A 13492-nucleotide genomic window follows, 5' to 3' on the forward strand; every position below is an offset into this window, starting at 1 on the left:
TCTTTTCTTCTCTTCCTTTTTCTTTTCTCTTCTCTTCTCATCTTTTCTTTCTTTTCTTTTTTAGGGACAGAGTCTGGCTCTGTTACCTAGGCTGGAGTACACTGGCATGATCATGGCTCACTGCAGCCTGAACCTCGTGGGCTCAAGTGATTCTCCCATCTCAGCCTCCCAAGCAGCTGGGAGTACAGGCAAGCACCACCATTCTGTGTAATTTTTAAAAAAACTTTTGTAGAAACAGGGTTTTGCTATGTTGCCCAGGTTGGTCTCAAAGTACTTGCCTCAAGCAACCCTCCCACCTTGGCCTCCCAAAGCACTGGGATTATAGGTATGAGCCACCACGCCTGGCCATGCAGGCTTTTCAACTAGCAACAAATGTGTTAGCTTAGAGCCATTTTCTGATGGGCAAGAACCTCACCTGAGGCTGCACGTGGTGGCTCACACCTATAATTTTCTAGCGCTTTGGGAGGCCAAGGCAGGCAGATCACTTGAGGTCAGGAGTTCGAGACCAGCCTGGTCAACATGGTGAAACTCTGTCTCTACTAAAAATACAAAAATTAGCAAGGTGTAGTGGTGCACACCTGTCATCCCAGCTACTCTGTATGCTGAGGCAGGAGAATCACTTGAACCCAGGAGGCAGAAGTTGCAGTGAGCCAAGTTTGCACCATTGCACTCCAGCCTGGACAACATGAGCAAAAATCATCTTCCCTGGTCAGCATCTCTTAGAATCTGTACCTAGTCAATGCGGTTGAAGGTAAATGTGGAGTCATCCTGCCACCAGAAGGGTTATCCAGGATTCTATCCTGCAATTACTTTCAGAACCAAGAAATACTGTACATTCAGAAAGGTTCTGTGGCCTCCTTATTGCCAGTGGTAACGAAGTTAGAAATACTGCCCCAGAATCTCATTTTCCTTTAATAAAAATGTGTCAAGCAATTATCTCTAAATTTTTCAAAACCTCATGAAGCTACTTACATATTTTCCTTATATCAACTTTTAGATAACCAGTTACATGAAATTTTTTTAAAGACACATATAAATTAGACCCTTTCTCTTTAAACAGTTGTCTCTTTAAAATGACGGTTTAGAAAACCTGAAGAAAGAGTTAAATTAGCAGCATTCAGGGGCTGGGCTCACACAGTGCCTCCTTCAAGCAAGTGGCCATGGGGAAACTCCATAGTGGAAGGCAGGTAAGGACTTGGAGGATACCACAGGGTGAGGGACTAAGAGTGTCAGAAAAGTGTCAGCAGGAAGATAGAAAATCAGGTGATACAAGGCATTTGGGACACTTGGGGGAAGTGGGGAAGGAGGGTGATCTTGGCAAAGGAGTCCTTTTTCTTTGCTTTTTTTTTACATTTTTAATATATTTTTAATTCAACAGCTTTTGGGATACAAGTGGTTTTTTGTCACATGGATGATTTGCACAGTGGTGAAGTCTGGGATTTTAGTGAACCTGTTACCTGAGTAGTGTACATTTTACCCAATATGTAGTTTATTATCCTTCACCCTCCTTCCCACCCTCCCCGCATTGTCCCTTACACTACTCTCTGTGCCTTTGAGTACCCATACCTTCCTACCCACTTAGCTCCTACGTATAAATGAGAACATGCGGTATTTGGTTTTCCATCCCTCAGTTAGAAGTTTTTTATTTTGACGGAGTCCAATTTATCTGTTGTTTTGTTTTCGTTTTTGTTTTTGTTTCTTGCCTATGCCCTTAGTGTTACGTCCAGGAAATCATTGACTAATCTAATTTCATGAAGATTTTTCTTTATGTTTTTTTCTAAGAGTTTTATAGTTTTAGGTTTCATATTTAGGTCTTTGAATCATTTTGAGTTCGTTTTGTCTATAATGCAAGGTAAGAGTCCAGTTTCATTCTTTTGTATGTGAACTTCCAGTTTTCCCAGCACCATTGTTGAGAAGGCTGTCCTTTCCCCATTTAACGGCCTTGGCACCCCTGTTGAAAATTGTTTGATCATATATGTCAGGATAATTTCCTGGGGTTGATATTGTAGTTTAGTTATGTAAGATGTTACAGTTGGGGAAAGCTGGATGAAGGCTATACAGAATTTTTTGTACTATCTTGATAACTCCCTTTGAATCTATAATTATTTCAAAATACAATGTCAAAAAAGTAAAGCCAACCAAAATAATATGTTTATCTTTTAACAAACTAATTCAATAAGATACTTAATAAAAATTACCCAGTGTGAAATACAAAGAGAAAAGAGTAGGGGGAAAAACAGAGCAGAGCATCCAAGAGCTGCAGTGCCATATTGAGTGGTTACATCACCTTTGTTTGTGTGTTTGTTTGTTGTTTGTTTGTTTTGAGACAGGGTCTCACGCTGTTGCCCAGGCTGCAGTGCAGTGATCACAGCTCACTGCAGCCCCCACCCCAGCCCACAACTCAACTCAGGCAGTTCTCCTGCCTTACTTCTGAGTAGCTGGGAATACCAGCACCATGCATGCCCACTTAATTTTTCTCTTTTTTAGACAAGGTCTTCTTATGTTGCCCAGGCTGCTCTTTAACTCTTACATTCAAGCATTGTTCCCACCTCAGCCTCCCAAAGTGTTGAGATTATAGGTGTGAAACACTGTGCCTAGCCCTTTCTTTTTTTTTAATGTACTTTTACTCATTTTCTCTCTTTGTGTTTCACTCTAGGTAATTTTGTTGAACTCTTTCAAGCTCATTGATTCTTCCCAGGGCTTTACCAAGTTTGCTGATGAGCTTGTCAAATGCATTCTTTATTTCTGTTAATGTATTTTTATTTCCATCTCATTCATCCTTATAGTTTTCATATCTCTGCTGAAATTATCTAATCTTGCATGTTGTCTACATTTTCTATTAGAGATTTTAGTATATCAATCACAGTTTGTGAAGCAGGTTTACTAATTATCAACATCAAGGGAGGAAAGGGAGGTCTTCCATGTGTGGAGAATAAAAAAGATCATCACTATGTCAACCACCAGGAAAAGAGATCCAGATACTTCTTCCCACTGCACTGGCTACCTATTTATCTGAGTCTGGTAAAACAGAACACTCTTACACAAACATTATGTGAAGCAGTTTTTTGTTTGTTTGTTTGTTTTTGAGACAGAGTCTCACTCCGTCACCAGGTGCCAGGCTGGAATGCAGTGGCGCGACCTCGGCTCACTGCAAACTCCACCTCCCAGGTTCAAGCAATTCTCCTGTCTCAGCCTCCTGAGTAGCTAGGACTACAGGCGCACCATGCCTAGCTAATTTTTTTGTATTTTGAGTAGAAACAGGGTTTTATCATGTTGGCCAGGATGGTCTCAATCTCTTGACCTCGCGATCCGCCCACCTTGGCCTCCCAAAGTGCTGGGATTACAGGTGTGAGCCACCATGCCTAGCCTGAGGCAGTTTTATTACTTGCAGATCAGTATCAAGGGACAGAAGAAGCCTCAGCTCCATTGTGAGTCAGTCTCCTAAAGCTCAGGAAAGCTGCCTAGGAAAGAAAAAGTCTTAACCACACCAATTACTCTATTACAGCCTAAAGCATAAGTCACAGCTCAAACTCTTAATCACTTCATTCATATTACATGTTTCAAAATATAACCACAGGAAAACTCCAACAGTAACTTTGTATGAACTCCTGTGTTCTGTCAGTCAAGAAAAATGAAAAGTCTCAATTATTTTAGGAGGTTTATTTGCCAAAGTTAAGAATGAGCACCCAGGAGATGGGTCTGTGCCTTTCTCCAAAGATAATTTTGAAGGCTCCAAATTTAAGGGGAAAGGTTGGGGATATTGAGAAGTACACAATTTTCATGTAAGAGGTGGGTAGGGAAAGATAGTCATTCATGCCTTTGTCTGGCTTAGTGAATCTGAAATTTTTTTACATAAGATGACATAGACAAATGGGACAGAGGAAAAATACAGGGAATCTGCACTTTATGTAAGATGACATAGACAAAATGGGGAAAAGGAATAATTGGATATGCATTTGTGGCCAGGCATGGTGGCTAACACCTGTAATCCTAGCACTTTTGGGAGGCTAAGGCAGACAGATCACTTAAGGTCAGGAGTTTGAAACCAGCCTAGCCAACGTGGTAAAACCTGTCTCTGCTAAACATAAAAAAAAAAAAAAATAGCCAGGTATGGTGGCGGATGCCTGTAATCTCCTGAAGCAGGAGAATCACTTGAACCTTGGAGGAGAAGTTTGCAGTAAGCCAAGATTGTGGCAGTGCTCTCCAGCCTAGGTAACAGAGCAAGACTCTGTCTAATATGTATATATATATATATATATATATTTGCATTTGTGTCTGGTGGGCAGAGGGGTGCCTGCACCTGTAAAGATAAGCTATCAATTTACATTGCCATGGTACAATTTTAACAGAAACACTTAGGGTAAAGATCTTGCAGCTCACAAGGAGCTCCCTTGTGGGCAAAATATGAAAAAGGCTGTAGCTTTTCATCTTGTAGCCATCTTATTTAGGAACTGAAAAGGGGGAGGCAGGTTTTCATAACTCAGTTCCCAGACTAAACTCTTCCCTTAGGCTTGATGAGTTGGGGGTCCCAAGATTTAATTTTCTTTCACAGTTCTAAAACTATGACCAGTGTGCATTTCTTCCTGATAGGCACTTAGCACACTGATCATGTGCCTTAAATTGTTCATATGATGCTAAGAGCTATAAGATCCATGGAGTCATAAGTTTGGGCACACCAACCACAATCCATCATGCAACAGAAGTGGTACATTTGGAACCAAGCTTGAGCAGGTCTAAAAACTAGGCGGTTGTTCTGGTTTTGTGACACAGACTACTATCCCACATGAAAACACGGTAGTCTTTTAGGACCTTTATGCCTGGTCATGACTGTCAGCAGACAGTAGAACAATCATAATTCACGAACAAAGTAAATAATAGTGTAAACCCTTCTGGAATAGTAATCTCTGTCGCCAAGACAGAAAAACAAACTAGACTAAATTCAGTGGATCAGGGGAATCAAGAATGGCTTGTGAAGGAGGAAGACAAGTATCAGTTACAGTCACAGTGACAACTACAATAGTAGACAGTGTAGCAAATTTCAATATGTTTCTTGCCTTAATCTTCTAGGATATCACAATTAGTCACTCTTCCTGACCTCCCTTCTTGAAGAAAAATTAAAGTGTGTTAATTTTCTCAGGAAAGAAATGAGAGGCACCATATTGGACTATGGAGCTTGGAATCCTTATCACCACCTAGAGAAAAGCTACTCACAAATCTTCAATATCCTCCTACTGCTACATTAGTGAGTTAAAACTTCTAATGCCATCATACACTTTTGAGTCTATTTGTTGCAGCGGTTTGGCCTATTCTAATTAATATAAAAAGAAGAAAAAATAATCACAGAAAAAAAATTAAATGAAAAATGTAACAATTTTAATGGGTTTTCCTGACCTAGACTCACCTGAAATTATCCTCATTCTTTGTTTTAGGATTAGAAGGGATGTAAGACAGAATCTCATGAAAATATTCAAGCTGGTGGATGATGCCAAATTAGCTGTTAGTGTGTGTGTCTGAAATTCCAACCTACAAATCCTCCCTGCCCACCTCTCATCCTAACCTTTAGGGCAGAGCCTGTTTCTCATATATTGTCCCCTAAGTCTATATCAATCAAATTAATTTTTGTTATCCCGAAAACACCTTTGGAAAGACTACTATGTTGAAAGTTATATTTAAATATAGGCACTCTGCTCTGTACTCTTTTACCAATGTTACTTCAAAACTGCACAAACCTATATTCTTTGCATTTGTGGGAAATTATTATATTGTAGATCAGTCTAAAATATTTTGTGAATCAAAACATACTATAAGAAGTTGGAAAGAAAGACTTGATTTGGATGTAAATACATGAAGCTAGCAGCCCAGACACTCAAGACAAGAGAAATAAGAACTAAGTGACCACAAAGGAAATTTTTTATCACATGCCTGGCTCTTGCAGACAGGGAAGGGTGCTTTTCCTGAAGGAAGTGGTCACTGGACCAGAATGTAACCAAATACAGGATTCTGCTTAAAAAGAAAAATTCACAGAAGTTTTTCTTAAGTTAAACCGTTAAACTTTCCTCTCCAACCAACGTTCCTAAATATGGGGCAAGATTACAGTCTTTCCCAGATTAGTTCGATGAATCCATTCCAGAAAAAAAGAATCACTTACAAGAGCAATAAATATACAAAATATTAAAGCAGTCTACTAGTCATTTGTGCAGTCCACAGAAAAGAATAGAAATTTACTTACAGACAGAAAGAGGTTTAGTAAACAATGATACAATGTTCTTGAACAGGGCAATTTGTGTCACTTTTCCAGACAAAATACATAGATTTGGTGATGCTTTAATCTTAATAGCAATAAGATAGTTTTAATAACAAAATGTTTCTAATTGTTTCAAGAGAAATAAATTTAAAAAACAACTATTGATAAAGATAAGGGGAGGTGCTCTAATAGATGTTTACAAATGATTATAAAGCTAAACGTTAAAACATGTTCATACTGCCACAAAAGAGGACAACTGTGGAATGATATTGACTGCACAGAAACAGAGCCTAATTCACATTATGATTAATGAAACTGAAAATTTTGTTTACAGTAGCTGCCTCTTATCCATGGGAGACATGTTGCAAGACCACCCAGTAGATGCCTGAAGGCATGGATGGTACCAAGCTCTATATATGCTATGTTTTCCTACACATACATACATATGATAAAATTTAATTTACAAATTTTGCAGTCATAGATTTACAGTAATAACTAATAATAAAATAGAACAATTATAACAATATATTGTTATAAAAGTTATTTAAATGAGGTCTTTTTTTTTTTCTGTCTCTTTCTCTCTTCTGAAAATATCTTATTGTACTAAACACCTATTTTTGTACTGTGATTGACTGACCACAAGTAACTGAAACTGTGGAAAGTGAAACCATGGATAAGGGAGGACTACTGTATTATATTTCTAGGAAGTCCAGCCTGTTACAGTATAAATACTGTTACAATAGAGATTAAGTTTCAACATAAGATTTAAAGGAACAGACATTCAAACCATAGCATTTCACCCCTGTGGCCTCAAAACTCACATTCTTCTAACATGCAAATAATTTGTTTTATCCCCAGAGCCCCAAAGTCTTAAATTTCTCTAGCGCCAACTCAAAAGTCCAAAATCCCTGTCTGTGGGCCTGAGAAATTAAAGCCAATTATCTACCTCCAAGATACAATGCTGGGACAGGAGAAATGGGCCAGAAGAAAGGAGTAACAGGCCTCAAAGAACTCTGAAACCCAGCAGGGAAGACATTACATTTTAAAGCTGGACATAACATCTTTTGACTTCATGTTCCTCATCCGGAGCACACTGGGGCAGGAGGTGGGTCCCCAAGTCCTCAGGCAGTTCTGCCCTCACGGTTTTGTTCGTTGCCACCCACATGTGGCTGTTTTCATGGGTTGGAGTAAGGTCCCTTGGCTTTTCCAAGCTGGCATTGCTTGCTGGTAGCTCTACAGTTTTGGAGTCTTAGGGGCAGTCCCACTCTCACGGCACCACTAGGGATTTCCCTGGGGAGGACTCCCGGCAGCAGTTCCAACGCCATGGTTCCTCTCAGCATTGCCCTAGCAGAGGCTCTTGGTGGTGGCCCAACCCATATGGCAGGTTTCTCCCTGGGTTCCCAGGCAGTCTGATACATCCTTTGAAATCCAGCTGGAGGTTGCTATGCCTTTGCAATAGTCTCACATTCTGAACACCTGCAGAATGAGCACCACATGGATGTGGACGTTGCCAAAAATTATTGCTTGTGCCCTTTGTAGCTACAAAATGAGTCACATGTGGGGCCACTTGAGCTACAGCTGAAGCAACCAGAATGAGGGAAGCACTGTCCTGAGGTGGCATTAGGCAGCAAGCCCATGGAGTACACCCCAGGCCTGTCCCCTGAAACTTTTATGCCCGTAGAGCTCTGGGCCTGTGACAACAGGGTAGCTAGCCTTCAAGATCTCCAAAGTGCATTCAGTGTTTTTCTCCCACTGTCCTGATGAATAGCTTCTGGCTTTATTCTATTCATACAATTATCCTAATCAATCAATCCCTCCTTATCCATCATTCCCTTCGGATACACCTTTGGTTTCCTCTGTTGAAAATGCTGTTTCAGGGCCAGGTGGCAAATTCTCCCAATCATTCCACTTATTTTTCCTTTTAATTATAAATTCCACCTTTAAGTTATTTTTACCTCTCACAGCTTTAATGTAAGCAGTTAAAAGTAGCCTTGCAGCTGCCTGGCTGCTTTGCTGCTTAGATATTTCTTCTGCCATATAGCCTAATAAAACCCTCAGACATAGACACAATTCAGCTACTTTCTTCACCCATTTATAACAAGGATGACCTTTTCTCCAGTTTCCAATTCCTTGTTCCTTAGATCTGAGACCTCAGCAGAACAGCCTTTACTGCCCATATTCCCATTGACATTCTGGTCCTGACCACTCAAATCATTGCTAAGGAGTGCCAGACTTTTCCTAGTCTTCTTGACTTCTTCTAAGCCCTCACCAAAATCCCACCCTTTATCACCAAAATTGACATTTTAAGGCAATACATGCTTTTTCTAGCCTACCCCTTTAAACTGTTCTAACCTGTACCCATTACCCAGTTCCACAGTTGCTTCCCCATTTTCAGATATTTGTTATTAGCAACAGCCCAAATTTTGGTACCAACTTTCTGCCTTAGTCTGTTTCTTCTTGCATATAACAGAATACCAAAAACTGGGTAATTTATAAAGAAACACAATTTATTTCTTATGGTTCTAGAGGCTGGGAAGACCCAGAGCATGGTGCCAGCACCTGGTGGGACTCTTCTTACTGGTGGGCCATCTACAGAGTTCTGATGGTATGCAGAGCATCATGTGGCAAGGGGGCAATGGTGGGCTGCTCAAGGTCTCTCTTTCTCCTCTTAAAAAGCTCTTAAAACCCCACCTTTGTAACTTCATCTAATCCTAATTACCCCCAAAGGTACCACCTCTCAAATACCATAATTGTATATACAACCCTCTTAATTCTATTACAATGGAGACTAAGCTTCAATATGAGTGTCAGAGAAAATAAACATTCAAACCATAGCATTACCCATCTCTTTTACTCTCCTCCCTCCTCTTCCTTTCTGTACTCCACTCTCCCTGTCTAGAGGTTTTAGCTACTCTACCTCAGCCCTTCAGGCTTCAAATCAAAATCCCAGCTCTCCAATGGTCATTCAGATTGATTGTCCCGTTGTTATACCTGGAACAGTAACAATCTTCTCAGGACAGTTGTGGTTGACTCATTTCAGCTCCTTTTGAGAAAGCTATTCTGTGTTCCCTCACTTCCCTGTATCTATAGCATACAAGTGTTTGAAAACATTCTCCTTAATCTCTTTTAAAGTCATGGATAGCCCAGCCTAGCCAAAAGCAGAAGGTCAGAATTGGTTCTCCTTCCTCCATGGAGCACTTTTCTTTTCTTTCCCACCTAGGAATTAAATTCCCAGTCAATAATGCCTGCTTTCAGACATGGAAGTCAAAACTTCAGCCCCACTCACCATGTATCTGTCTCATTTGAAGTTCTCAAGAAGAACTTTTGTATCTACACTCATATTTTTTAATCTTTTTTAGTACATTGCTTCACACAGCTTTCTTGGTGGTGGTTCTACTTATTACTATATATACATATAACTTATCACAGTCTACTGATATTGATGTTTTAACACTTTTAATGAAGCATAGAGTCCATACCTCTAGGACAAATAGCACATTTTACCCTCTCTACTTTTTAAACGTAATTGTATTAAGTATTTCTTCCACATGCTTTCCCATATACATAGTGTTGAGTACCACTTCACATGGTGCTGCCAGTGTGGATATTTGCCTGCTCCAAATCTCATGTTGAAATTTGACCCACAACGTAGCAGGTGGGGCCTGATGGGAGATGTTTAGGCCATGGGACAGATCCCTCATGAACGGCTTTGTGCTAATCTCATGATACTAAAGCTTGCTTTATTCCTCGCTGTCATTATTGATTCAACCATAGTTTTTATTTTTAATTTGCTTTTTGTTTGTTTGTTTTCTTTTTTAACTACTATTTTAAGTTCGGGGTACATGTGCAGTTTTGTTACATAAGTAAACTTGTGTCATGGAGGTTTGTTGCACAGATTATTTTGTTACACAGGTCTTAAGCCTAGTACCTATTAGTTATTTTTCCTTATTCTCTCCCTCTTCCTACCCTCCACCCTCTGATAGGTCACAGTGTGTGTTGTTTCCCTTTATGAGTCCATGTGTTCTCATAATTTAGCTCCTATTTATAAGTGAGAACATGTGGTATTCGATTTTCTGTTCCTCCATTAGTTTGCTAGGGATAATGACTTTTAGCTTCATCCTTGTCTCTGCAAAAGACGTGTTTTTGCTCTTTTTATGGATGCATTTTCTTTATCTAGTCTATTGTTGATGGGCATTTAGCTTGATTCCATGGCTTTGCTATTGTGAATAGTGCCGCAATTAGCATACACATGCATGTGCCTTTATAACAGAAAGATTTGTATTCCTCTGGGTATATACCCAGTAATAAGATTGCTGGGTTGAATGGTATTTCTGTCTTTAGGTCTTTGAAGAATCTCTACACTGTCTTCCACAATGGTGAACAAAACAACTGAGAAATATGGGATTATGTAAACAGACCAAATCTATGACTGATTGGTATCCCTGAAAGAGATGGAGAGAATGGAACCAACATGGAAAACATATTTCAGGATATCATCCATGAGAACTTCCCCAACCTAGCTAGAGAGGCCAACATTCAAATTCAGGAAATGTAGAGAACTCCAATATGATACTTTACAAGAAGATTATCCCCAAGACACACAATTATCAGCTTCCCCATGGTTAAAATGAAAGAAAAAAAGTAAAACAAAATGAAACAAACAAAAAAACCAGTTAGAGAGAAAAGTCAGGTCACCTACAAAAGGAAGTCCATCAGACTAACAGCAGACCTCTCAGCTAAAACTCTATAAGCAGAAGAGATTGAAGGCCAATATTCAAAATTCATAAAGAAAATAAATTCCAACTCAGAATTTCATATTTGGCCAAACAAAGCCTCATACTGAAAGAGAAATAAGATCATTTTCAGACAGGCAAATGCTGAGCAAATTCATTATTGTCAGACCTACCTTACAAGAGCTTCTGAAGGAAGCACTAAATATGAAAAGGAAAGACTGTTACCACTTACTACAAAAACACACTGAAGTACACAGACCAGTGACACAATAAACAAACCACATAAATAACTCTGCAAATTAACCAGCTAACATCATGATAACAGGAGCAAATCCACATATATCAATATCAACCTAAATGGCCCAATAAAAAGACACAGAGTAGCAAGCTGGATAAAGAACCAAGATGTATTTGTATGCTGTCTTCAAGAGACTCATCTCACATGCAATGACACAGGTAGACTCAAAACAAAGAGATGGAGAGAAATCTACCAAGCAAATTGAAAACAGAAAAAAACAAGGATTATATTCCTAATGTCTGTAAAAACAGACTTTAAACCCACAAAGATCAAAAAAGACAAAGAAAGACATTATATAATGATAAAAAGTTCTATAAAACAAGAAGATCTAACTATCCTAAATATATATGTACCCAACACAGAAGCACCCAGATTCATGAAGAATTGGAAATACATACAAATATAGTGAGAGACTTTAACACCCCACTCTCTCCCATACAAATATAGATAGTGAGAGACTTTAACACCCCACTGACAATATTGGACAGATCATCAAGATAAAAAATTAACAAAGATATTGAGGACCTGAACTCAGCACTGGATCAAATGGACCTGATGGATATCTACAGAACTCTTCACCCAAAAACAACAGAATTTACATTTTTCTCTTAACAACCTGGCACATACTCTAAAATCAATCACATAAATGGAAGTAAAACATACCTCAGCAAATTCAAAATAACTAAAATCATAACAATCTCTCAGACCCCAGGGCAATCAAATTAGAAATCAAGACTAAGAAATTCACTCAAAACCATACAATTACGTGGAAACAACCTGCTTCTGATTGTCTTTTGTATAAATAATGGAATAACCTGCTTCTGATTGGCTTTTGTATAAATAATGAAATTTAGGAAGAAATCAGGAAGTTCTTTGAAACTAATGAGAACAAAGATACAATATACCGGAATCTCTGGGATACAGTGAATGCAGTGTTAAGAGGGAAATTTATAGCACTACATACCTACATCAAAAAGTTAGAAAGATCTCCACTTAACGACCTAACATCACAATGAAAAGAACTGGAGAGCCAAGAGGAAACAAATCCCAAAGCTAGCAGAAGAAAAGAAATAACCAATTTCAGCTAAAATGAAGGAGACTGAGACATGAAAGACCATGGGAAAGATCAACAAATCCAGGAGCTGTTTTTTGAAAAAAATTAACAAAATAGATAGACTGCTAGCTAGACTAATAAAAAAGAAAAGAGAGAAGATTCAAACAAACATAATTATAAATGACACAAATGATATTACCCCTGACACAAGAGAAATACAAACAATCATCAAGAGAATATTATAAACACTTCTATGCACATAAACCAGAAAATCTAGGAGAAATGCATATTTTGTACTAATACACTGTCCCAAGACTAAACCATGAAGAAATGAACTCATTGAACAGAACAATAACAAGCTCTAAAATTGAGTCATTAATATATATCCTACCAACCAAAAAAAGCCCATGGCCAGATGGATTTGCAGCTGAATTCTACCAGATGTACAAAGAAGTAGGAATGCTGGTACCATTCCTACACTGAAACTATTCCAAAAAATTATGGGGGAGGGACTCCTCCCTAACTCATTCTATGAGGCCAGCATCATCCTGACCCCAAAACCTGACAGAGACACAACAAAAAAAGATAAAACTTCCAGCCAATATTCTTGATAAATATCAATGCAAAAATCCTCAACAAAATACTGGCAAACCAAATTCAGCAGCACATTGAAAAGCTTATACACTATATTCAAATAGGCTTTATCCCTGGGATGTAAGGTTAGTTCAACATATGCAAATCAATAAATGTGATTCATAACATAAACAAAACTAAAGATAAAACTCACACGATTATCTCAATAGGTGTAGAAAAAGCTTTTGGTAAAATTCAGTACATTTTTATGCTAAAAACTCTCAGTAAACTAGGTATTGGAGAAACATACCTCAAAATAATAAGAGCCTTTTATGAAGAATCTGCAGCCAATGTCATACTAAATGGACAAAAGCTAGAAGCATTCCCTTGAAAAGTGGCACAAGACAAGGGTGCCCTCTCTCACCACTCCTATTGGACATAGTATTGGAAGTCCTGGCCAGGGCCATCAGGCAAGAGAAAGATATAAAGGACATTTAAATAGGAAGAGAGGAAGTCAAACTCTCCCTGTTTGTAAACGACATGATCCTATATCTGAAAAACCCCATCGTCTCAGGCCCAAACCTTCTTCA

This window comes from Sapajus apella, unplaced genomic scaffold, assembly GCF_009761245.1.
Source record: "Sapajus apella isolate SASKATOON/1434 unplaced genomic scaffold, GSC_monkey_1.0 scaffold83, whole genome shotgun sequence".
NCBI lineage: Eukaryota > Metazoa > Chordata > Mammalia > Primates > Cebidae > Sapajus > Sapajus apella.